The sequence below is a fragment of the Prionailurus viverrinus genome, chromosome F2, assembly GCF_022837055.1.
Source record: "Prionailurus viverrinus isolate Anna chromosome F2, UM_Priviv_1.0, whole genome shotgun sequence".
NCBI lineage: Eukaryota > Metazoa > Chordata > Mammalia > Carnivora > Felidae > Prionailurus > Prionailurus viverrinus.
In genome coordinates, this window is record NC_062578.1 from 437,416 (window position 1) to 461,859 (window position 24,444).

The window sequence follows — 24,444 nt, forward strand, 5'->3', positions numbered from 1 at the left end:
TATATTGATCTATAAATCTTTTCAATAAATTTCAAAAGATTGAAGTTCTAGAGAATGTAATTTCTAACCCTGATAGAATTTAAAGTAGAAATCATTAACAATATGATATGCATGGAAAATCCAAATATTTGGAATTAAAACGATATAATTTTCCCTAGTTAATCTACAGATTTAATGCAATCAAAATCATTTTTTTCCCTAGAGCATTTTTAAAAGTGTGTGTGACTCTCTTCATTATATTACTTTAAGGCACTCTAAGCTTACATTAATTGTAAAAGATCAGGTCCATGTTTGTAATAATGATTTTTCTCTTATTTCAAGTTCTAGGAACACCACTTGATATAGCTTTAAATTTTTATTTATTTTTTATCTTTTATAGCATAGTTTTATATGCTTATGTAACTTTTTAAAATATAATTTATTGTCAAATTGGTTTCCATACAACACCCAGTGCTCATCCCAACAGCTGCCCTGCTCAATGCCCACCATTCACTCTCCCCTCTCTTCCACCCCCATCAACCCTCAGTTTGTTCTCCATATTTAAGACTCTCTTACGGTTTGCCTCCTTCCCTCTCTGTAACTTTTTTTTTTTTTTATGAGTGAAAACATATGGTAGCTGTTTTTCTCTGCCTGACTTATTTCACTTAGCGTAACACTCTCCAGTTCCATCCACATTGCTACAAATGGCCAGATTTCATTCTTTCTCATTGCCAAGTAGCATTCCATTGTATATATAAGCCACATCTTCTTTATCCATTCGTCAGTTGATGGACATGTAGGCTCTTTCCATAATTTGACTATGGTTGAAAGTGCCGCTATAAACATTGGGATACAAGTGCCCCCATGCATCAGCACTCCTGTATTCCTTGGGTAAATTCCTAGCAGTGCTACTGCTGGGTCATAGGGTAGATCTATTTTTAATTTTTTGAGGACCCTCCACATTGTTTTCCAGAGTGGCTGCACCAGTTTGCATTCCCACCAACAGTGCAAGAGGGTTCCCGTTTCTCCACATCCTCGCCAGCATCTATAGTCTCCTGATTTGTTCATTTTAGCCATTCTCACTGGCGTGAGGTGATATCTCAGTGTGGTTTGATTTGTATTTCCCTGATGAGGAGTGACGTTGAGCAGAATGCTGGTGCAATTTTGATTGGGATTGCATTGAATGTGTAGATTGCTTTGGGTAGTATTGACATTTTTTTTTTTTAATTTTTTTTTCAACATTTATTTATTTTTGGGACAGAGAGAGACAGAGCATGAACGGGGGTGGGGCAGAGAGAGAGGGAGACACAGAATCGGAAACAGGCTCCAGGCTCTGAGCCACCAGCCCAGAGCCCGACGCAGGGCTCGAACTCACGGACCGCGAGATCGTGACCTGGCCGAAGTCGGACGCTCAACCGACTGCGCCACCCAGGCGCCCCAACATTTTAACTATATTTATTCTTCCAATCCATGAGCATGGTATGTTTTTCCATTTCGTTGTGTCTTCCTCAATTTCCTTCATAAGCTTTCTATAGTTTTCAGCATACAGATCTTTTACATCTTTGGTTAGGTTTATTCCTAGGTATTTTATGATTCTTGGTGCAGTTGTGAATGGGATCAATTTCTTAATTTGTCTTCTGTTGCTTCACTGTTAGTGTATAAGAATGCAACTGATTTCTGTACATTGATTTTGTATCCTGTGACTTTGCTGAATTCACGAATCAGTTCTAGCAGACTTTTGGTGGAGTCTGTCGGGTTTTCCGTGTGTAATATCATGTCATCTGCAAAAAGTGAAAGTTTGACTTCATCTTTGCCAATTTTGATGCCTTTGATTTCCTTTTGTTGTCTGATTGCTAATGCTAGAACTTTCCAACACTGTGTTAAACAACAGCGGTGAGAGTGGACATCCCTGTTGTGTTCCTGAATGCAGGGGGAAAGCTCTCAGTTTTTCCCCATTGAGGATGATATTAGCTGTAGGCTTTTCATAAATGGCTTTTATGATGTTTAAGTATGTTCCTTCTATCCAGACTTTCTCGAGAGTTTTTATTAAGAAAGGGTGCTGAATTTTGTCAAATGCTTTTTCTGCATTGATTGACAAGATCATAGGGTGCTTTTCTTTAATTAATGTGATGTATCACGTTGATTGATTTGCGAATGTTGAACCAGCCCTGCAGCCCAGGAATGAATCCCACTTGATCATGGTGAAGAATTCTTTTTATATGCTGTTGAATTCAATTTGCTAGTATCTTGTTGAGAATTTTTGCATCCATATTCATCAGGAATATTGGCCTGTAGTTCTCTTTTTTTGCTGGGTCTCTGTCTGGTTTGGGAATCAAAGTAATGCTGGCTTCATAGAATGAGTCTGGGAGTTTTCCTTCCCTTTCTATTTTTTGGAACAGCTTGAGAATGATAGGTATTATCTCTGCTTTAATGTCTGGTAGAATTCCCCAGGGAAGCTGTCTTGTCCTGGACTCTTATTTGTCGGGAGATTTTTGATGACTGATTCAATTTCTTCACTGGTTCTGGGTCTGTTCAAGTTTTCTGTTTCTTCCTGTTTGAGTTTTGGAAGTGTGTGGGTACTTAAGAATTTGTCCATTTCTTCCAGGTTGTCCAGTTTGTTGGCATATAATTTTTCATAGTATTCCCTGATAATTGTTTGTGTTTATGAGAGATTGGTTGTAATAATTCCATTTTCATTCATGATTTTATCTATTTGGGTCATCTCCCTTTTCTTTTTGAGAAGCCTGGCTAGAGGTTTGTCAATTTTGTTTATTTTTTCAAAAAAACAAGTCTTGGTTTCATTGATCTGCTCTACTGTTTTTTTAGATTCTACATTGTTTATTTTTCTCTGATCTTTGTTATTTCTCTTCTTCTGCTGGCTTTGGGGTGTCTTTGCTGTTCTGCTTGTAGTTCCTTTAGGTGTGCTGTTAGATTTTGTATTTGGGATTTTTCTTGTTTCTGGAGATAGGCCTGGATTGCAATGTATTTTCCTCTCAGGACTGCCTTCACTGCGTCCCAAAGCGTTTGGATTGTTGTATTTTCATTTTCATTTGTTTCCATATATTTTAAATTTCTTCTCTAATTGCCTGGTTGACCCATTCATTCTTTCATAGGGTGTTCTTTAACCTCCATGCTTTTGGAGGTTTTCCAGACTTCTTCCTGTGGTTGATTTCAAGCTTCATAGCATTGTGGTCTGAAATTATGCATGGTATGATTTCAATTCTTGTATACTTATGAAGGGCTGTTTTGTGACCCAGTATGTGATCTATCTTGGAGAATGTTCCATGTGCACTCGAGAAGAAAGTATATTCTGTTACTTTGGTTTGCAGAGTTTTAAATATATCTGTCAAGTTCATCTGATCCAATGTATCAATCAGGGCCCTTGTTTCTTTATTGATTCTGTGTCTAGATGATCTATCCATTGTTGTAAGTGGAGTATTAAAGTCCCCTGCAAGTAACACATTCTTATCAATAAGGTTGCTTGTTTGTGATCAATCGTTTTATGTATTTTGGGGCTGCCATATTCGGTGCATAGACATTTATAATTGTTAGCTCTTCCCGATGGATAGACCCTGTAATTATTATATAATGCCCTTCTTCATCTCTTGTTACAGCCTTTAATTTAAAGTCTAGTTTGTCTGATAGAAGTATGGCTACTCCAGCTTTCTTTTGACATCCAGTAGCATGATAGATAGTTCTCCATCCCCTCACTTTCATCGGAAGGTGTCCTCAGGTCTAAAATGAGTCTCTTGTAGACAGCAAATAGATGGGTCTTGTTTTTTTATCCATTCCGATACCCTATGTCTTTTGGTTGGAGCATTTAGTCCGTTTACATTCAGTGTTATTATTGAAAGATATGGATTGAGAGTCACTGTGATATCTATAGGTTGCATGCTTGTAGTGATGTCTCTGGTACTTTGTGGTCCTTGGTACATTTCACTCACAGAGTCCCCCTTAGGATCTCTTGCAGGGCTGGTTTCGTGGTAGTGAATTCCTTCAGTTTTTGTTTGTTTGGAAAAACCTTTATCTCTCCTTCTATTCTGAATGACAGACTTGATGGGTAAAGGATTCTTGACTGCATATTTTTTTCTGTTCATCACATTGAAAATTTCCTGCCATTCCTTTCTGGCCTGCCAAGTTTCAGTAGATAGGTCTGCTACTACCCTTATATGTCTACCTTTGTATGTTAGGGCCCATTTATGCCTAGCTGCTTTCAGAATTCTCTCTTTATCCTTGTATTTTGCCAGTTTCGCTATGATATGCCATGCAGAAGATTGATTCAAGTTATGTCTGAAGGGAGTTATCTGTGCCTCTTGGATTTCAATGCCTGTTTCCATCCCCAGATCAGGGAAGTTCTCAGCTATTATTTCTTCAAATACACCTTCAGCACCTTTCTCTTCTTCTGGAATTCCTATGATACGGATACTGTTCTGTTTGATTGCATCACTTAATTCTCTAGTTTTCTCCCCTCGTACTCCTGGATTTTTTTTTTATCTCTCTTTTTCTCAGCTTCCTCTTTTTCCATGATTTTATCTTCTAATTCACCTGTTCTCCCCTCTGCCTCTTCAATCTGTGCTGTAGCCACCTTTTGTTTTGCACCTCATTTTTAACATTTTTCAATTCATCATGACTATTTGTTAGTCCCTTGATCTCTGTAGCAGTAGATTCTGTGCTTTCCTCTATGCTTTTTTCAAGCCCAGCGATTAATTTTATGACTATTATTCTAAATTCTTGATTAGTTATATTTCTTGAATTGGTTTTGATCAATTCATTAGCTGTCACTACTTCCTGGAATTTCTTTTGAGAAGAATTCTTCCGTTTCGTCATTTTGGGTAGTTTTCTGTCCCTTATGTGTTTTAAAAGCTTGTTGTGTGCTCTGCACCTGTGAGCACTGCTATATTAAAGGAGGGTCATGCACTGTCCAGGGCCTGGCCCCTCAGGAGGTGTTTTTTCGGAGATTGTTACTTGCTCTCTGTTGTTGTCACTTTGGGTATTTTATTGCCCTACATGGTGATATTTTGGACCCTACACCAGGTGTGCTTTGATTTGTTCCTTGGAATAGTCCTGTAAAGGAAAACAGACAAACACGAGACCAAAACACACAAACACACAAACAAATAACACAAATAAACAAAAACAAAAAACTAAAGATTAAAAACAAAAACCCAAAACCACTGACTGCAAGTAAAGAAGAGGGTGGAGGCGGTGCTGATGGAAGAGCACATATAAAGAGAGAAACTACAGGAGCTGGGTGGGAGGATAAACATTGATTAGGCAGAGAGACTAAAATGCTTAATCCAGAGAGAGAGAAAGGAAAATAAGGAAGGAGGCGGGGAAAACAAAATGAAGAGAAAGCTACCCAGACAGAGAAACCATATGGCTTGATTATTCCAGAGAGAGAGAAAGGAGTGTAAAGAAGGAGGTGTAGAACATGTGCAAGACAGTGGATTAAATATGTCTGTTTAGACAGACAGTAACCAGAGTAACCAGCCTAGGGGAGGGAAGAGATAAGGAGGAGAATGGGGGGGTGGGGAGAATATATCTACATATCAAGAATTGATCTAGAGTCAATCCAGGCCATGCTGCAGAGTTTGTCGGGAGTAGCTGTCTGCAGGGTCTGTGCTGCTCAGGTGGATATGCAGTTACCCAGTGCAAAGGGGCGTGGTTTGGCGTAATCTGGACCCACCTCCACTATGGTCCCCGGGAGTGATCCCTGAGTCCCCTCCTTGGTGGTGGTGGTGGTGGTGGTGGTGGTGGTGGTGGTGGTGGGTTGGGGGGTGGAGAATGGTGATTCCCCAGTCTCTTCTCATTGGAGCCAGACCTGGTGAGTCCTCCTCACTGTGCCAGGGGTGCAGACAGGGTGGTCCTTCTCTCTCTGCCTACTCCCTGACCCCGTGCTTGGCTAGGATTCAAAGTCCCGCTCCGTGCGCTCAGACGCTGGGGAAGCACTTCTCAGTACTGCCATATGTGGTCCCCCCGGCTGGCTTTGTCTGTGCTGAGGCACTTCAGGGAGGACCGCCTTCTACTGCAGACTGGGAGCCACTGCCCTTGCCGCCGCAAGCCCCTGGAGTGGCGGAGGCAGGCAGGCTTTGTCTTTTCCCACAACACTTCAGGGAGACGGCAGCCTTTTCCTCTTGAAGACTGCACCCTTGGCCTAGCCACTGCACCCTGGGTGGCGGACGCAGGCGGGTTCTGTACTATTGTGCAGCCCTCCAGGGAGGGAACCACTTTTCCCAACTGCAGACTGAGCCCCTGACCTACCACCACACCCAGGCCCCTGGCTCCCCTCCTCCCCAGGTGCAGGAACAGGGAGCCGGCCCCAGTCCGAAGAAAGCCCCGCAGTTAGAGATCGGATCCCTCTCAGTCTCAGTCCCACTCTTTCTCCTGTCTAGATAAGGTCCTGCACTTCCCTAGCCGCTCTTTCTCTTCCCTTTGTCTCTCTGCAGAAGGGGGTCCCTCCCCTCCATGCCCATGCAGCCTTTTTTTTTATATCCCCCAGTTCGCAGTCACCCACCTATCTTTTGTTAGCTTTCCCGTTTTCTTCCTAGTAGATTCAGTCTCTTTTCCTCTTTTCCACCAGGCTCTGGTGTTCAAAGTCTTTGTTTGAGAGGTGTGGGAAGAATGGATCCCCCTACTTGTCTGCCATGTTGGCCCCTGCTTATGTCTAAATTTTTATTAAGTTATAATTGACATATTCCTTTATATAACTTTTAGGTGTGCAACATAATGATTCTAAATTTGTGTATATTGTGAAGTGATCACAACAATGTCTAGTTAACATCTGTCACCATGTATGTAGAAAAAAACCTTTTTTTCTTGTGATAAGGACTTTGAAGATTTACTTTTAGCAACTTTCAAATATACAGTACAACATTACTAACTGTAGTCAACACGTTATACATTACATCCCCATAATTCATTATTTTATACTTGAAAACTTAAACCTTTACTGCTTTTTCCCACCCAAAGTGCTGCCTGTGGCAACCACCAGCCTATTCTTTGTATCTGTGAGCTTGATGATGTTTTTTGTTTTTTAAAATTCCATATATAAGACTTAGTATTTGTCTTTCTCTCTTTGTTTCACTTAACATAATGGCCTCACAGTCCATCCATGTTGTCACAAATAACAGGATTTCCTTTTTTGGTGAACACTATTCCATTGTATATACATACCACATCTTTATCCATTCATCTGTTGATGGACAGATTGCATCCATATTTTGTCTACTGAAAATAACGATGCAGTGAAAGTTGGGGTGGCATATATTTTTTCCAATTAGTGGTTTTTGTTTTCTTCACATAAATACCTAAGAGTGGAATTTCTGGACCATACGGTGATCTGTTTTTAATTTTTTGAGAAAATTCCATACTGTTTTCCATAGTGCCTGTACCAGTTTGGATTCTCGCCAACAGTGCAAAGGGTTTCTTTCCTTTTTTTACACGTTCTTGACAATACTGGAAAACCTTGGGTTGCAAGTAACTTGTTCTGCGAGTGTTTTGCAAGATGATCAAACATTTCTAATAAATTTTAACTTGATAAACAAGCAAGTCTTGAAACATGAGTAGTAGATGACACCGAATTTTACATGATCACAACTGAGCCAGTGGTTCTTCTCTCTTTCTCACTGAGGGATTGTGGGTGATTGTCTCCCATGCTCAGATGCTCAGTCTCAGGCTGCAGTGTTTGGCAGAAATCAGTGGTTTTTCAGAACGTTGGAAGGTACCCACAACTGGTACTAGTGTGTTTTTTGTCACTTCAAAGCACTTATGGGTAGTCCCTTACTTTTGTGTACAAGAGTAAGCTCAGGAATGCTCTGCTTCATTCTAGGTCAGGCTGCCTGCAGATGTAGACCCTTTCCTCTGCTGCCTTATTGCCAGTTACATTAAGTACAGTATATGACAAGAGTTTATTAATACTGCACTGTAGTCAACATGCGTGTGAGCATATACAATGGCCCCCATGCAGAAAAAGGTTGAAAAGAAAGGCAGACGAAGGAGATGATTATGGTGGAAGTTAATAAGGAAATCATTGAGAAGTACAAATGATGTATGTGAGCAGCCAAAATTATAAGATTTTATAAGAAGTCTATGTCTGCATCTAGTCTACAGAAGAGGAAGAGAAGAAGGCAGACGAATCCCTCACTTCAAATGAGATTAGGGAGATGTATAAAATGTGGGAAACAGTGCATAATTCTGTAGAAAAGCACCACCCAAATAAGGCTGTAGAAGTGTGAATGATGAATCTGTTTAATGACAATGCTATGTTACATTTACACGAAATCTTCAAAAGGAGGCCAAAGGAAGTATCATTGAATAGGTTCCTTGTTAAAGTTACATGAAAAGAAAAAGGTTCCATCAAGCCAATAGATAGCAGTGATTCTGTTAGTGAAAGTTGTCCTACACAATAATTCACCTCTTTTGTCTCCCTCACACCACCCACGAAAGTTTTTAAAGGTAAGTGCAGGGTAATTTGTTTACTTTCCTTTATATTTTGTATTTTGTTTTTTATTTTGTATTACAGTATTGTAATCATTTTTATATGAATATTTTTGGGCTGTAGATTGAATCATCTGAGTTCTTATGGGGAAATTGCTTTGATATATAAGTGCTTTATTACAGGCATGTTTCTGGAACAAAGTATGCTTGCAAACCAAGATTTTACTGTACTTCTTATTGTTTGTATTGATTATAGACATTCTAACAGGTGTGAGGTGATACCTCATTGTGGTTTTGATGTGTATTTCCCTGATAATGAGTGATGATGAGCATCTTTTCATGTGTCTCTTGGCCATCAGTATGTTCTTTGGAAAAATGCTCAGTTTTTAGTCAGGTTGTTTTTCTACTATTGAGTTGTATGAATTCTTTATATGTTTGGATATTAACCTTTATGAAATACAGGATTTCCCACTTAGTGTATTGCCTTTTCATTTTATGGATGGTTTCCTTTGCTGTGCAGATGATTTTTAGCATGATACAGTTGTACCTGTTCATTTTTGCTTTTGTTGCCTTTACTCTTACAGTCAGATCCAAAAACTCAAAGGCCAAGACCAGTATTGAGTAGTGTACCATGTTTGTTTTCTTCTAGGAGTCTTACAGTTTCAGGTCTCACATTCAAGTTTTTAATCCATTTTGAGTTGATTTTTGTGTATGATGTAAGATTGTAGGTCTAATTTCATTCTTTTGCATGTGGTGGTCATTTCCCCACAATCATTTATTGAAGGGAATGTCTATCCTTTCCCTGTTCTATATTCTTGACATTTTTGTTGTAAGTTAATTGATTAGTTGACCACATATACCTGGGTCTAATTCTGGGCTCTCTCTGATGTGGTCTCTTCATCCATGTGTCTGTTTTAAAAAAATTTTTTTTTCTTTTTTCAACGTTTATTTATTTTTTTGGGACAGAGAGAGACAGAGCATGAACAGGGGAGGGGCAGAGAGAGAGGGAGACACAGAATCAGAAACAGGCTCCAGGCTCTGAGCCATCAGCCCAGAGCCTGACGCGGGGCTCGAACTCACGGACCGTGAGATCGTGACCTGGCTGAAGTCGGACGCAGCTTAACCGACTGCGCCACCCAGGCGCCCCATGTGTCTGTTTTTAAGTCAGCACTATACTGTTTTGATTATACCTTCAGCCCTGGTCTCTCTTCTTCTAGAATTCCTATGATACAGATATTGTTCTGTTTGATTGCATCACTTAGTTCTCTAATTCTCCCCTCATACTCCTGGATTTTTTTATCTCTCTTTTTCTCAGCTTCCTCTTTTTCCATGATTTTATCTTCTAATTCACCTATTCTCTCCTCTCCCTCTTCAATCCATGCTATGGCAGCCTCCATTTTATTTTGCATCTCATTTAGAGCATTTTTTAATTCTTCATCACTATTTTTTAGTCCCTTGATCTCTGTAGCAATAGATTCTCTGCTGTCTTCTATGCTTTTTTCAAGCCCAGCAATTAATTTTATGACTTTTAAAAAAAAAATTTTTTTTAATGTTTTATTTATTTTTGAGACAGGGAGAGACAGAGCATGAACAGGGGAGGGTCAGAGAGAGGGAGACACAGAGTCTGAAACAGGCTCCAGGCTCTGAGCTGTCAGCACAGAGCCCAACGCGGGGCTTGAACTCACGGACTGCGAGATCATGGCCTGAGCCGAAGTTGGCCACTTAACCAACTGAGCCACCCAGGCGCCCCTCAGCTTTTCACTATTGAGTATGATGTTAGTAGGGCTTGTCATACAGCCTTCATTATGTTCAGGTACATAACATATACCCACTTTATTATTTTTATCATAAATGGATGTTGAATTCTGTCATGTTATTTCTACATCCTTTGAGATGATCATAGGATTTTTGTTTTCTTTTGTTTATATGGTATATCACGTTGATTAATTAGTAAATGTTGAACCACCTTGCATCCCTGAAACAATACCCACTTGATTGTGGTGAATGAGAACTTTAATGTATTGTTGAATTTGGCTTGCTAATATTTTACTGAGAATTTTTGCATCTACATTCATTAGGGATGTTGTCCTATAACTGTCTTGTGGTATTCTTGTGTAGTGTTTGTATCAGGGTAATACTGACTGTGTAAAATGAGTTTGAAAGTGTACCTATCACTTCTATTTTTTTGAAAGAGTTTGAGAAATATTTGGTAGAATTTACCAGTGAAGGCATCTGGTCTTGGACTTTTGTTTGTTGGGAGATTTTTGATTACTGATTCAATCTCTTTACTAGTAATCAGTCTGTTAAAATTTTTTATTTCTTCATGATTCAGTCTTGGATGGTTGAATGTTTTTCTAGGAATTTATCCATTTCTTCTAGATTGTAAAATTTGTTGGCATATAATTGTTCCTTGTAGTAGTTTGTGCTTGTTTGTATTTAGTTGTAACTTCTGATTTTGAGTCCTCTTTTTTTTTGTTGTTGTTGTTGCTGAGTTTTGCTAAAGGTTTGCCAATTTTATTTATCTTTTCACAGAACCAGCTCTTAGTTTCATTGATCATATCTATTTAACTTCTACTCACTCTGTTGTTTCCTTTCTTCTACTAACTTTGTACCTAACTTGTTCTTATTTTTCTGGTTCCATAAAGTGTAATGTTAGGTTGTTTATTTTAGATTTTTCATCTTTCTTGAGATTAGTATTTATCTCTGTGAACTTTCTTTGAACTACTTTTGCTGTATCCCATAAGTTTTGGTACGTTGTATTTTCATTTTCAGTTGTCTCGAGGTATCTGATTATTTCTCCTTTAATTTCTTCATTGACCCATTGGTTGTTCAGTAGCATGTTGTAATATCCACATATTTGTCAATTTTCCAGTTTTCTTTTTGTAATTGATTTTTAGTTTCATACTATTGTGGTTGGAAAAAAATGATTGATATAATTTCAATCTTCTTAAATTTAGTAGAACTTGTTTTGTGGCCTAAAATATGATCTATTCTGGAGGTTGTTCCAAATGCACTTGAGAAGAATGTGTATTCTGCTGCCCTGGATAGAATATTCTGTATATATCTGTTCAATTGATCTGGTAAATGTGTTGTGTAAGTCCAGTGTTTCCTTATTGATCTGTCTGGATGATCTGTTATAAAAATCAGGTATGAAAGTTCCATACTATTAATGAATTGCTGTCTGTTTCTCCCTTTAGGTCTATTAATACTTGCTTTATATATTTAGATGCTTCTAGTTTGGGTGCACAAATATTTACAAATGTGACATCTTTTTTATGGATAGATCCCTCTCCCATTATCTAATGCCTTTTTGTTTATTTTTTTTATTATAATCTTTGCTTTAAAGTCTATTTTATCTAAGGATAGTTACTCCAGCTTTCATTTTGTTTCCATTTACATGGAATATCTTTTTAATCCCTTTACTTTCAGTCTGTGTATGTCCTTATCTGAAATGAGTCTCTTGTAGGCAGTATATAGAGGTGCCCCCCTCCCCACTTGTAACCCATTTAGCCACTCTGTGTCTTTTGATTGTAGAATTTAGCCCATTTGTATTTAAAGTAATTATGATGGGTATGTGCTTATTGCCATTTTGTTCATTGTTTTCTCGCTGTTTTGTAGTTTCTCTTTTTCTGTTCCTTTCTTCTCTTGGTTTTTTCCTTTGTGGTTTGTGATTTTGTTAGTGGTATGCTTAGATTCTTTTCTCACAATCTTTTTTTTTTTTTTTGTAAACAGCCTTTAATTCACTTTATTTTCTTGTATAAAACTGTTTGGTTGCCACAGCTGGAGCCTGGGTCCTCTGCATGGAGACTCTAGTATGGGTCTTTACAAGCTGGTCAGTGAATTCCTTATTGATAGGGAGACTTGGTGAACACAGCCTCTTTCCAGAGGTCAGGATTGAGCTAGCAGTAGGTCTTGGAAATGGCATCAAAAGTGCCCTTGGTGAAGTTGCCCAGAGTGGCAGTGTAGCCTCTGGCCAAGATGTAGCAGTTGTCAATACCAGCCATCATCAGTAGCTTCTTGGGCATGGGCTGAGACAATACCAGTGCCTCTGGGGTCAGGGCTGAAGCGCACCAGCACAAAGTCACAGCGGCCAGTCACCTTGCATGGGATAGTGTGGGATTGCGGGTCTTGTTTCCCCAGTAGCCTTGCTGCATGAGGATGTTGGATCACTTGACCGGGATGATGGCCCTACAGATGGCAGTAGCTACCTCCTTAGAGCACTTAACATCCAGCTCAATGTGTTCATTATAATCTCTGATGGCAGCAAATGCCTAGAACCTAGTCTGCTTACCGGCAGGGGTCTGCTTTTGCATGGGCAGAATCTTCAAAATTTCAACCTTAAGGGATGTCCCCAGGAAGATAATATTCTCAGATTCCTTGATGGGCAGGGAGAAGAGATAGATCTCCTCCAGGGACTCAGTCTTCATGTTTGTGACCAGGTGGCCCAGGTTGGTGATGAGCAACCACTCCTCATCCTCTGTGAATTCCATGGCCTCGTCCCTGGTCCAGTTGCTGCAGCTGAAACTTCCATAGAAGCCACTGCGACCTCCCATTCCAGGGCCCCTAGCCCCTTTTAGAGCACTGACATCATCTGCCATTTGTTTGCTTGGAGAAGAATCTCCTTTCTCACAGTTTTTTGGAAATCAACTATAGGTTTTTGTTTGGTGGTTCCCATGAGGCTTAGTATAGCAACCTCCATTTGTAACTGTATTTTAAGTTGATAACTTAAGTTTAAATGCATTCGAAAACTCCTCATTTTTACTTCCTCTACCCCATGTTTTATGGTTTTGATGTCACATTTTACATACTTTTATCTTGTGTATTCCTTAACTAATCATTATAGTTATACTTATTTTTAGTGCTTTTGTCTTTTAACCTTTATGTGAGCTTTATGAGTGATAAATCCACCATTTTTACCATATGTTTACCTTTACTAATGAGAGTTATACTTTCATATCTTTTCTTTCTTTCTTTTTTTTTAAATTTATCAAAATAGTTTTCTTTTAAAAAGCTCCCACTGCTGACAGCCCCACTGGCTGGCTCTCCATCATCTCCCTCCCCAGCCTGGACATAGCTGGAGGAGTCCTGAGCGGCCCAAGTGCCTTTGCATCTTTCCTACCCAGGACATCTTGGAGGGCAGGAAGGAGAGTGCCCTGAGGTCCATAGTGGATGGATGCTTGTCTTCATGACTATTCCATGCCCAGGATGTAGTTGATGGCTACGCCAGGCCAATGATGACAGGCTACCAGGTATTGAAGCCAATCCAGCAGTTGCCCATACATGATGTGAGGCCTCTCCCAGTGGGTGCTGAACATCCTTTTGAGGTTCACCTTCTCTTTGCAGTGGGACATGTCTGCTTATTTCCCATAATGCACCAGCCAAGGATGCAGAACTCCTGGAATACGTGATTGCAAGACAGCTTATATATGTTCTTGATGACACATTCTTCACTGACATCCACAAAGATCTGCTGCCCACACACGGCACATACACTGTCAGAGAGGTGTTTAATAGGCATGCCCAACTCACTGTAGAACCTTACGGTAGATGCCATGTGATCTGAACATGTTTCTGCAGAGTCTTCTTCAAGTACCCCATAGTAGTGGTCACTGAAGAGGAGAGAAATGCCAAAGTCCATGGCATCTTCTGTTTTGATTTTGAATAATAAGTTGAGATCAAAGAGGGTAAACCTGAAGCCACATAGCCAACAATGATGGCGGTATAGTTGCTTTTATAGATTAACAGGAACCACTTATAAACTAACCTTGGAGTTGTCTGTACTAGCAATGAAGATGGTGGCAGTGGTGGAGGTCGAGGTTGGAGGAGTGTTGCCAGGGAACGGGAGCTGGAAGAGGTTGATATGTCAGACCTCTCCCCAGAGGAGCATTGGAGGATTGAGCACACATGTGTGTATACCGAGTACTGTGGCCATGAAGCCATGCACACTGAAATGATCCTCATCCTCATGGCTACTTTGGTGGTGGCCCAGCTGCTCCTGGTGCAGTGGAAACAGAAACACTTTTGCTCCTACTAAATGGTGACCCTTTTTCAGATGTGGGTTGTTCCCCTTCTATTTCACAGTGAAACTGCATAGGTGGAGGTTCCTAATGATACGGATCTTGTTCTCTGTTGTCACAGCTTTTGTCACCTTCCAAGCCACCTGAGAACTGCTGGTACAGACAACCCCAAGGTTGATTTCATATATTTTCTTGTTTTGAATTTGCACTTTTTATTTTCAGCTTAAAGAAGTCCCGTTAACATTTATTGTAATGCTGGTTTAGATTAAGTCTTTTAGGTTTTCTTTGTCTGGGAAACTCTTTATCTCTCCTTCAATTCTGAATGATGATTTTGCTGGTAGAGTGTTTTGCTTGGAAGTTTATTTCCTTTCAGCACTTTGAATATATCTGCTTGAATAGTTTCTGCTGAAAAATCTGCTTATAGTCTGGGTTGTGTTTTGTTTTTGTTTTAGTTTTTTTGTACTTATAGTTTTCTCTTGCTGCTTTTAAGATTATCTCTCTCCCTGTCTTTAACTTTTGACATTTTAATTATAAAGTGTCTTGGTGTGGATGTCTTTGGGTTCATCTTATTTGGAACTTCCTGGGCTTTCTGGACCAAGATGTCTCTTTCCTTCTCTGGGCTAGGGAAATTTTCAGCCATTATTTCTTCAAATAAGTTTTCTACCCTTTTCTCTGTCATCTCCTTCTGCAACAGATATAATGTGAATGTTAGTCTGTTTTCCAATTACTTCCTGAGGCTGTCTTCACTTTTTTTCATTCTCTTTTTGCTGCTCTGATTGGGTGATCTCCAGTGCCCTGTCTTGAGTTCAATTGATTCCTCTGCTTTATTCATTCTGCTGCTGAACCCCTCTGGTGCATTTTTTTTGGTTCAGTTATTCCATTCTTCAGTTCTATGACTTTCGTTTGGTTCTTTCTTATATTTTCTAATGCTTTTTTTGACATTCTGACTTCAAAAAAGTGTTTATTCTTCTCCCAAGTTCAGTAAGTATCTTTATGATTATTACTTTGAATTCTTTATCGGGTACGTTACCTACCTCTGTTTCATAAGGATTCTTTTCTGAGGCTTTATCTTAATTTTTCACTTACAACACATTCCTGTTTCTTCATTTTGCTGTATATTAGCTGAAACAGTCACCTCTCCCAGTCTTGAAGGAATGGTCTCTTGTAGGAAATGAACTTTGACATTCAGCCTTATCCTAGTCCTTTGTTGTCTCTTGATTTTTTTTATGATTGTCCAAGCAGCCTAATTTATTTTATTTATTTTTTAATTTTTAATTTTATTTATTTATTTTGTAAGTACGCTTCATGCCCAGCACAGAATCCAACACTAGGCTTGAACTCATGACGCTGAAATCAAGACCAGAGCTGAGATGCTCAAGAGTCAGATGCTCAACTGCCTGAGCCAACCAGGTGCCCCCAGCCTAACTTATTTTTAATAAGTTACTCAGGATGTGCCAAGACTGGTCAGTTCCCATAGGGGAATATCTCAGCTAGCACGAAATCCAGGCTGATTGGAAGCCAGATCTTTAGGCAGGAGCTTTTCAAGTATGCAAATATAGACAGTTCTGAGGGACCACAAGTGTAAGCCTTCCTGGCCACCAGAGCAGGAGATCTATAGTAGTCCTCTAGATAGCAGTTGTAAAACTCAATACTCCAGGCTAGTGTATAAGCTTCCTTTGGGGAGATACTGGCAAGCTGTAGTGAGGGAGAGGGAGGGCCAAATGATGGTGTCCACCTACTTATGTTCTGTTTGAGTACCCGTATCCTCTAGATGTATGCCAAATTTGAATTTGTTCATCAGTCTAAAGCACCAGGACAAGCAAATAGGTCTCTTTTAACAGACTGGGGGTTTCATTCTGTTGTTTATACAGTGCCCTGTGGGTTCGCACCTTGCCAAGAACTGCCCCTCAAATTGTTAAAAGTCCCATGAGACTCAGGAATAAAGGCCCCCCTGGCCAGAGTCAGAGCCTGACCAGAGCCAAGCATTCAAGGGCCCTGCCCTGTGTGGCAGCCATAAACACCGGGACACCAGATATAAGAAGTGGGACACAAATATGTAAGAGCTCCCTTCTAAGAGACTGTTGCTCTGGATTGCAAACAGAAGGCGAGCATGAACATAGCACCTGCCTTCTGAGATATCTGGTAAGGTTTGCAGTCAGCCCTTAGATGTGTGTGTAATTAGCAGCCTGTCCCTCAGGCTGCAGCTATGATGATATGCTTATAGGCCTCTTTTATAGATGGACTTAGCTCCTGGGTCTGTTGCCTCTTGCTGTGCCCTGAGCTGTTTAAGAACTCTTTCACCATTGGTTATAGTCTTATGAAACCTGTGAACATAAGCCCCATTGGCCACTTGAAGCAGGTGATGTAGACATATTCCCAGGCAGCAGCTGTAAAGGTGCCAGACAAGAATATAAGCTTCTCTCTGAGAATTTAGTATCTGAGAGATACCAGTAAGCTAGAGCAAGGCAGAGGGAGAATACAAAGATTGTACCCAATGGCTTTTGTTTCCTGAAAGCATGTCTATAGGGACCTACATGTATATTAGACCAGAAACCTGTCCCTCAAGCCAAAGCTCCTGGACAAGCAAATAGACCACTTTCTCAGAAACACTAGTGTGTGTTTTACTCTGCTATGTGTGCAGAGCCCTCAGGGTAGTATTCTGCCAAGAACTGCCTCCAATTGTAGAGTGCCTTGGGATCTAGGAACACAAATCTCCTTGACCATAAGAGCCAGGCTATCAAGGAGCACCCCTGGGGTGCAACTACAAAAACTGAGGCACCAGATGTGTGTAAAAACTCCCCTTCAGGAGATAGTAGTGCTGCAGAGAGTGGAAGAGTGAGGGTGCTAAGATGGTACCCTCTAAGGAAAAAGAAAAATGGCTCCTAATGGCTTTAGCAAGGCAGAGGGAGAGCACACAGTTGGTACCTACTTGTTGGAGGTACCATGAACAAAAAAATTCTAGTGTTAAAAAAATAAGATAGGAACTTTGCTTTATAGCAAGGTTGAGGGAGTACTTAAAAATGGCACCCAGCAGCAGCACTTCCCTATTTTGAGAGTATCCCAGTAGGCCCCAGGCCCTCAGATGACACTCAAAGATTAGCAAATGTATTTCTTTGACATCGGGTCTGGGTGCTTTTCAAACAGCTGTGTCTGGGCTGGGTGGTGGGGTGAGTAAGTCCGAGCATGACCACTTTATAGGAGATGTTTCTCAGTTTGGTACAGCTCTGTCGGTCTTGTGGATCCAAGTCCAGTTGTTTGTCAAAGCCACGTTTTATCATCTCTCAGATGCAAGTCTGAAGAGTTGGGGTACCTGATGTGGGGTATGAACCACTGGCTCCTCAGGGAGAAGCTTTGGGTTTGTTAGTTCCCTCCCAATTATGGTTTGCTGCACTGGGGTCGGGTTTATGGCAAGACTGCATTACTGCCTCTCCCACCCACCTTGGTGTGGCTATGTCATTATTTCAGCAGGCCTTTTCTCTTCAGGGGGAAATTGACAAGTTGATTGTGAAACTTGTAGAGCAGTGTTGAAGAATTACAAAGTGGATGGCTTATACTACCTGAAGTAATCAAGATAGCGATAGTGTAAATGATATACAGATAGTGGATAAAGATATACAGATAGCTCAGTGGAACAGAATAGAGAGCTGAAAATTATTTTTGATGAAGAAAGCAATCCAATGGGGTAAAAAAAGGCTTTTAAATAAATAATGCCAGAGCAATTGAATATTCATATAAATAAAGTCACCTTGACCCCCTATCTCATATACATAAAAGTTAAGATGGATCATAGATCAAAATGTAAAAGTTCAGCCATTAAACTTCTAGGAGAAAAAGTAGAGAATAGCAAAGCTTTCTTTGGTAGGCTACAAAAAGCACAAGTATTTTTTTTTTTTTAAAAGCACTGTAAATTAAAATCCATCACAACAAAAAAAATTTTTAGCACCATTAACAGATAGAGAAAATAATAAACATTTATCTGTAAAGTACTTGTATCCAGACTGTACAGAGAACCCCTACAACAATAAAAGGACTACTTAATCCACTGGAGAAATATTACAACAGATGCTTCATAAATGATGCTATGTGCATAGTCAGTGAGTATAATGGACTTCAACATATGAATTTTGGGGGGGACACATTTCAGCCCATAGCAGTTTTATAAAGAGAAATAAAAAAATAATATTATTTTTTAAGTTTGTATTTAAATTCTAGTTGTTAATATACAGTGTAATATTAATATTAGTTTTAGGTGTCCAGTGTAGTGACTTACCGCATACAGTACCCGGTACTCATCACAAGTACACTCCTTAATACCCATCCCCCTGCCCACCTCCCCTCAGATAATCACCAGTTTGTTCTCTATAGTTAAGAGTCTGTTTCTTGGATTTTCTCTCTCTCTCTTTTTTTTTTTTCCTTTTGCTCATATTTTTTGTTTCTTAAATTCCACATTTGAGTGAAATCATATGGTATTTGTCTTTCTTTGACTGACTTATTTTGCTTAGCATAATACACTCTAGTTCCATCCATGTAGTTGCAAATGGCAAGATTTCATTTTTTTTAAGGTTGAATAATCCGTGTGTGTGTGTGTGTGTGTGTGTGTGTGTGTGTGTGTGTATGTATGCACGTACATACTGCATCTTCTTTACCCATTCACCAGTCGATGGACACTTGGGCTGTTTCTATGATTTGTCTAATATAGATAATGTTGCTGTAAACATTGGGGTGCATGTATCCCTTTGAATTAGTGTTTTTTCTATTCTTTGGGTAAATGCTAGCAGTGCAATTGCTGGATCATAGGGTAGTTCTATTTTTAACTTTTTGAGAAACCTCCATACTGTTTTCTAGAGTGGTGCACCAATTTGCATTCCCACCAACAGTGCAGGAATGTACTTCACATCCTCGCCAAAACCTGTTGTTCCTTGTGTTGTTGATTTTAGCCCTTCTGATAGGTGTGAGGTGATATCTCATTGTAGTTTTGATAAACAGAGAACTGGTTATTCTTAAGTATATGAGTTTTCAGTTAGAGTGTTGGGTTGGGAATGTGCAGTGGAAGGATGCCTGGGTGGCTCAGTCAGTTAGCATCCAACTCTTGATTTCGGCTCAGGTCATGATCTCACAGTTTGTGAGATAAAACCCCACTTCGGGCTCTGTGCTGACAGCCTGCTTTTGGGATTCTCTCTCTCTGCCCCTCCCCCACTCATACCCTGTTCTCGCTAAACATTAAAAAAAAAACACATTAAAAAATGTACAGTGGGTTGTTGATGTCGCTTGGAGTGTTTGGGAAAGAACACAGCATTGGATGCTGATTTGGAGAGCAGTTGCTTAGAGGTACTATATTAAAATGAAAAGAACATAACGGGGGACACCTGGGTGGCTCAGTCCATTAAGTGTGGGGCTCTTGACTTCGGCTGAGGTCATGATCTCATGGTTTGTGGGTTTGACACCCCCCCCCCCCCCCCCCCCCCCGTCGGGGTCCCTGCTGACAGCACAAAGCCTGCTTGGGATTCTCTTTCCCTCTCTCTCTGACCCTCCCCCACTAGTGTGCTCTGTCTCTCTCAAAATAAATAAACTTAAAGAATAAAGAACATAAGGAAATTTCTTTTTCTCTTCAGTCTGAATCTATATTTTTGGGAGCAAGAGGAAAAAATAGCATAAATAATGTAAAAATTCTTAGAATATATGAAGAATTGAGCCCACAAGAGAAATTAGAATAATAAGATTTGTTATTCATGGATTTATTTCAGTAGTTTTTTCACAGTTTATTTTTCCTTTTTCAAATGCCAGCAATTTTTAAAACATTAACTATAATGAAAATGTTTTTCAGATTATAAATGTTTTGGGAAGGATTTACCTACTTCTGATTAAACAAACTTTTTGAGTACCAGAGCCAAAAAGACATCTTCTGTGGTGCTCCAGAAAAATCCCACCCCTCCCTTTTTCCCTTGCTGCTCTAGTTACGACAGCTATGACTGAGGCATCTGGGATTTGTGCTCTTTCCGTAAGACTGGAAGACTCTGCCAGTCTTGGGTCCCCTGATGTGCTGATGTAGGAACACTGTCTTTTTCTGTTTTTCCTTAAACACCTCTGAGACCTCTAGGTTGTTGAACTTTCCATGGCTCTCAGCTCTATTTCAGAGGTTATCCAAGGAGAAGAAAGGCAGCTTCTTGTAGAACTAAAGTTGATAATAAGATGATGGTCAAATGACTTTACTATCTCTCTTCTTTTGACCATTTCTGTATCTTTGCACAAAAGAATTAAGCTACATCCACTCACTTTCTTTTATACAATAAAGTGCAAGTGTTTGCTTTCCATCGGAATGAACCCTTTTCCAGTAATACAGCATTTAAATATAAATTTAAGAACTGGTCCCAGGTTCACCAAATTAAAGACTAACTTAGCTGACTGTTTATCCTTAGAACAATCACACTATGGATTTTATTTTCCTAAACATTCCAGGTTTTTCAGGTATTGCCTTCTGATAGGGCTGGAAAGGGCTGCCTGTTATGGTTTAAAAGAGGAGATTCCAGGGCTCTGCTGCTATGACTACAATTTAAAACTAGCCCTTCAGCAGACAGCTGGAGAAACTAATCACTGAGCCGAGTAAGCTGGAGCTGACAATAAGTGTCAAAGAAGTCAGGGTAGAAAGAGTGGAGGCAAATACTAGTGATAGATGGGAGACTCATTAACACTAGTGCCACCTTCTGAATTTGAAATTATTATTCTACTTTTTGAAGTTCTTTTTATGAAATCCTATGTGTACCCCTCATTCAGAAAGTTCTCTGATGTCAGGTCATTTAGTCTGATACAAGGCAATCGGTTTATTTCTAAAGGTTTAGTACTTAATCTATATAAATGGTGAAAAACATTATTTTGTAATCATCAGTTTTAGTTGTTAGCACTCCAGTTGCTCCTGACTTTCTTTAAAAAATAAATAATATACTGGGGTCAATGAGATGATTATATTTTTTGTCTCAAGTAAAAGTATGTTAGTTGTTTAATATCAAAATGATAAATATATAACACATATTAAAATAGTACTTTATTAAAGTTGCTTATCTCACCAAGGACATGGTACAGGTCACTGGCCATAAGTAGCCTTTCAGTTAAGAACAATAGTGTAAGACTTTATCCATTTCTTTTTTCTTATTTTGTAATATCAACTGTAATGTCTCCTCTTTCATTTCTAATTTTATTTATTTGAGTCTAGTTAAAGGTTTGCCAGTTATTTATATTTTAAGCAAATCAGCTTTTAATTTTATTGATCCTTTCTGTTGTTTTTCTGGTCCCTGTCTTATTTATTTCTGCTCTGATTTTTTATGATTTCCTTCTCCCAACTTTGGGCTTAATTTGTTGCTCTTTATTTAATTCCCTAATGTTTAAAGTTAGATTGTTTATTTGAGATCTGATTTTTTAATGTATGAGTTTATTGCTATAAAATTTCCTCTCAGAACTGCTTTTGCTGATCCCACAAAATTTGATACATTGTATTTTAATTTTCATTTGTTTTGAGATAACTTTTTGTTTCCTTTTTGCTTTCTTCTTTGACTCATTGGTTGTTTAGAATTGTGCTGTTTAGTTTCCACATATTTGAAGATCTACTCACTTTCTTCTGGTTGATTTCTAATTTTATACCTTGTGGTCAGAGAAGACCACAACTATCTTCTCTGATAGTTGGTATGATTTCAGTGTTCTTAAATTTGCTAAGATTAGTTTTGTGGCTTATTATTTGATGTATCCTGGAGAATGTTCCATGTTCAGTTGAGAAGAATATGTATTCTGCTCTGTTGAGTGGAATGTTCTACATGAGTCTGTTAAGTCTATTTATTCTAAAATATGGTTCAATTCCAGTGTTTCCTTGATTTTCTTTCTGGATGATCTATCCATGGTCAATAGTGGGGTCTTGAAGTCCCCTACTATTATTGTATTGTCTATTTCTCTCTTAAGATCCTGTTAGTATTTGCTTAAGTATTTTTTGTGCTTACACATTGGGAACATATATATTAATGGTTGTTATATCTTCTTGATGTATTGATCCACTTATTATATACTGTCATTCTTTGTCTCTTGTTACCGTTTTGGCTTGAAGTCTATTTTATGTGATATAAATATGGTTACAAATATGGCTACACCCACTTTGTTTTGGTTATCATTTGCTTGGAGTACCATTTTTCAGCTCTTCACTTTGAGTGTTTGTCTTTTCAACTCAAATGAGTCTCCTGAAGGCATCATATATTTGGGCTGGTTTTTTTGTTTTTTGTTTTTTTCTTTTTTAAATCCATCCAACTATTCAGTGCCTTTTGATTGGTGACTTTAATCCATTTACACTTATGGTAATTATTGATGTATGAGAACTTACTGCTGTCATTTTATGTTTTGTGTTTGGTTGTTTCATATTCATTCTTTCTTTTTCTTTGTGTTTCTGTTTACTTTTAAGTTGGTGGTTTTCTAAGATGATTTCTCAGAGTTTCCCCTTTTTTTACATTTTGTGTCTTCGCTCTAGATATTTGTTTTGTGGTTACCATGAGGTTTGTATAAAATATCTCATAGGTAAAATAATCCTTTCTCTGATGATGACAATTTATCTTTCTTTTTATTTTTTTTTAATGTTTATTTTTGAGAGAGAGTAAGAGGGAGCAAGCCAGTGTGCATATGAGCAGGGAAGGGGCGGGGTGGCATGCGGTAGGAAGAGGAGAAAGAATCCTAAGCAGACTCTGTGCTATCAGTGCAGCGCCTGATGCAGGGTTTGATCCAGTGAACTGTGAGATCATGACCTAAGCGGAAATTAAGAGTCGGCTTCTTAACTGACTGAGCCACCCAGACACCCCTCTTCATTTTTCTATACAAATTACATCACTTTTCTTCTCCTCTTTTAATTTTGTTGCTACAAATTATCCCTTTTTGTGCTTTTGAATTTGTTACTAAATGTAGTAGCTATAATTATTGTTAATAATGTTTTCCCTTCAACATGTATGCTGTAATTGTTTAATGCCCTATTCTAAAACAGAGTTAAAATGTTCTGGTTCTGTCTGTTTATCACCTTTCTCAAATTTGGGGATCCTTTGTCTTTTATTTCAGGTGAAAAGCTCCTTTCAGCATTTCTTGTAAGGCAAATTTAATTGTGGTGAACTTCTGCAGTTTTTGTCTGGGAAGTCCTACATTTCTCCTTCGTATCTGAAGCATAACTTTGCTGGATAGAGTATTTTTGCCTGGCAGTTTTTATTTTTCAATACTTTGGAATATGTCACTCTACTTTCTCCTGGCCTCTAGGGTTTCTTTTTTTCTTTTTTCTTTTTTAATTTTTTTATTATTATTATTTAATATTTATTTTTGAGAGACAGAGTGTGAGCAGGGAGGGACAGAGAGAGAGGGAGACACAGAATCCGAAGCAGGCTTCAGGCTCTGAGCTGTCAGCACAGAGCCTGACATGGAGCTCGAACTCAAAAACCGTAAGATCATGACCTAAGCCGAAGTTGGACGCTCAACCAACGGAGCCACCCAGGCACCCCATGACCTGTAGAGTTTCTGATGAGAAATCTCATAATCTAGTGGGGGTTCGTTTGTAGGTTAATTTTTTTCCCCCTGGCTGCCTTTAAGATTCTTTGTTTATTATTGACTTTTTACAGTTTCATAATAATATGTCTTGGAGAAGGTCTCTTATATTGAGATAGTAAGCTGATCTTTTAGCTTTGTGGACTGTTTATTTCTACTTGTATTTTCTCAGGTTTAGTAAATTTTCAACTGTTTTAAAAATAACCTCTCTGGGGAGCCTGGGTATCTCAGTTGGTTAGGCGACCGACTTTAGCTCAGGTCATGATCTTGCAGTTCATGGGTTCAAACCCCGTGTCCGTCTCTGTGCTGACAGCTCAGAGCCTGGAGTCTGTCTCAAATTCTCTGTTTCTCTCTGTCTGTCTCTCCCCCACTAGTGCGCGCTCTCTCTCTCTCTCTCTCTCTCTCTCTCTCTATCTTGAAAATGAACACTGATTTTTTTTTTTTTAAATAGCCTCTCTTCCTC

The 24,444-nt window shown here is 39.1% G+C and overlaps 1 protein-coding gene and 2 pseudogenes across 6 annotated transcripts in view; 1 reads left to right on the plus strand and 2 right to left on the minus strand.

Moving 5' to 3' along the window:
* Window positions 1–24,444, plus strand: part of SPIDR (scaffold protein involved in DNA repair) — a 509,126-nt gene that overhangs the window by 70,095 nt on the left and 414,587 nt on the right. The gene's annotated exons all lie outside the window — the stretch shown is intronic.
* Window positions 12,161–13,013, minus strand: LOC125156652 (40S ribosomal protein S2-like; annotated as a pseudogene).
* Window positions 13,605–14,382, minus strand: LOC125156653 (RING finger protein 121-like; annotated as a pseudogene).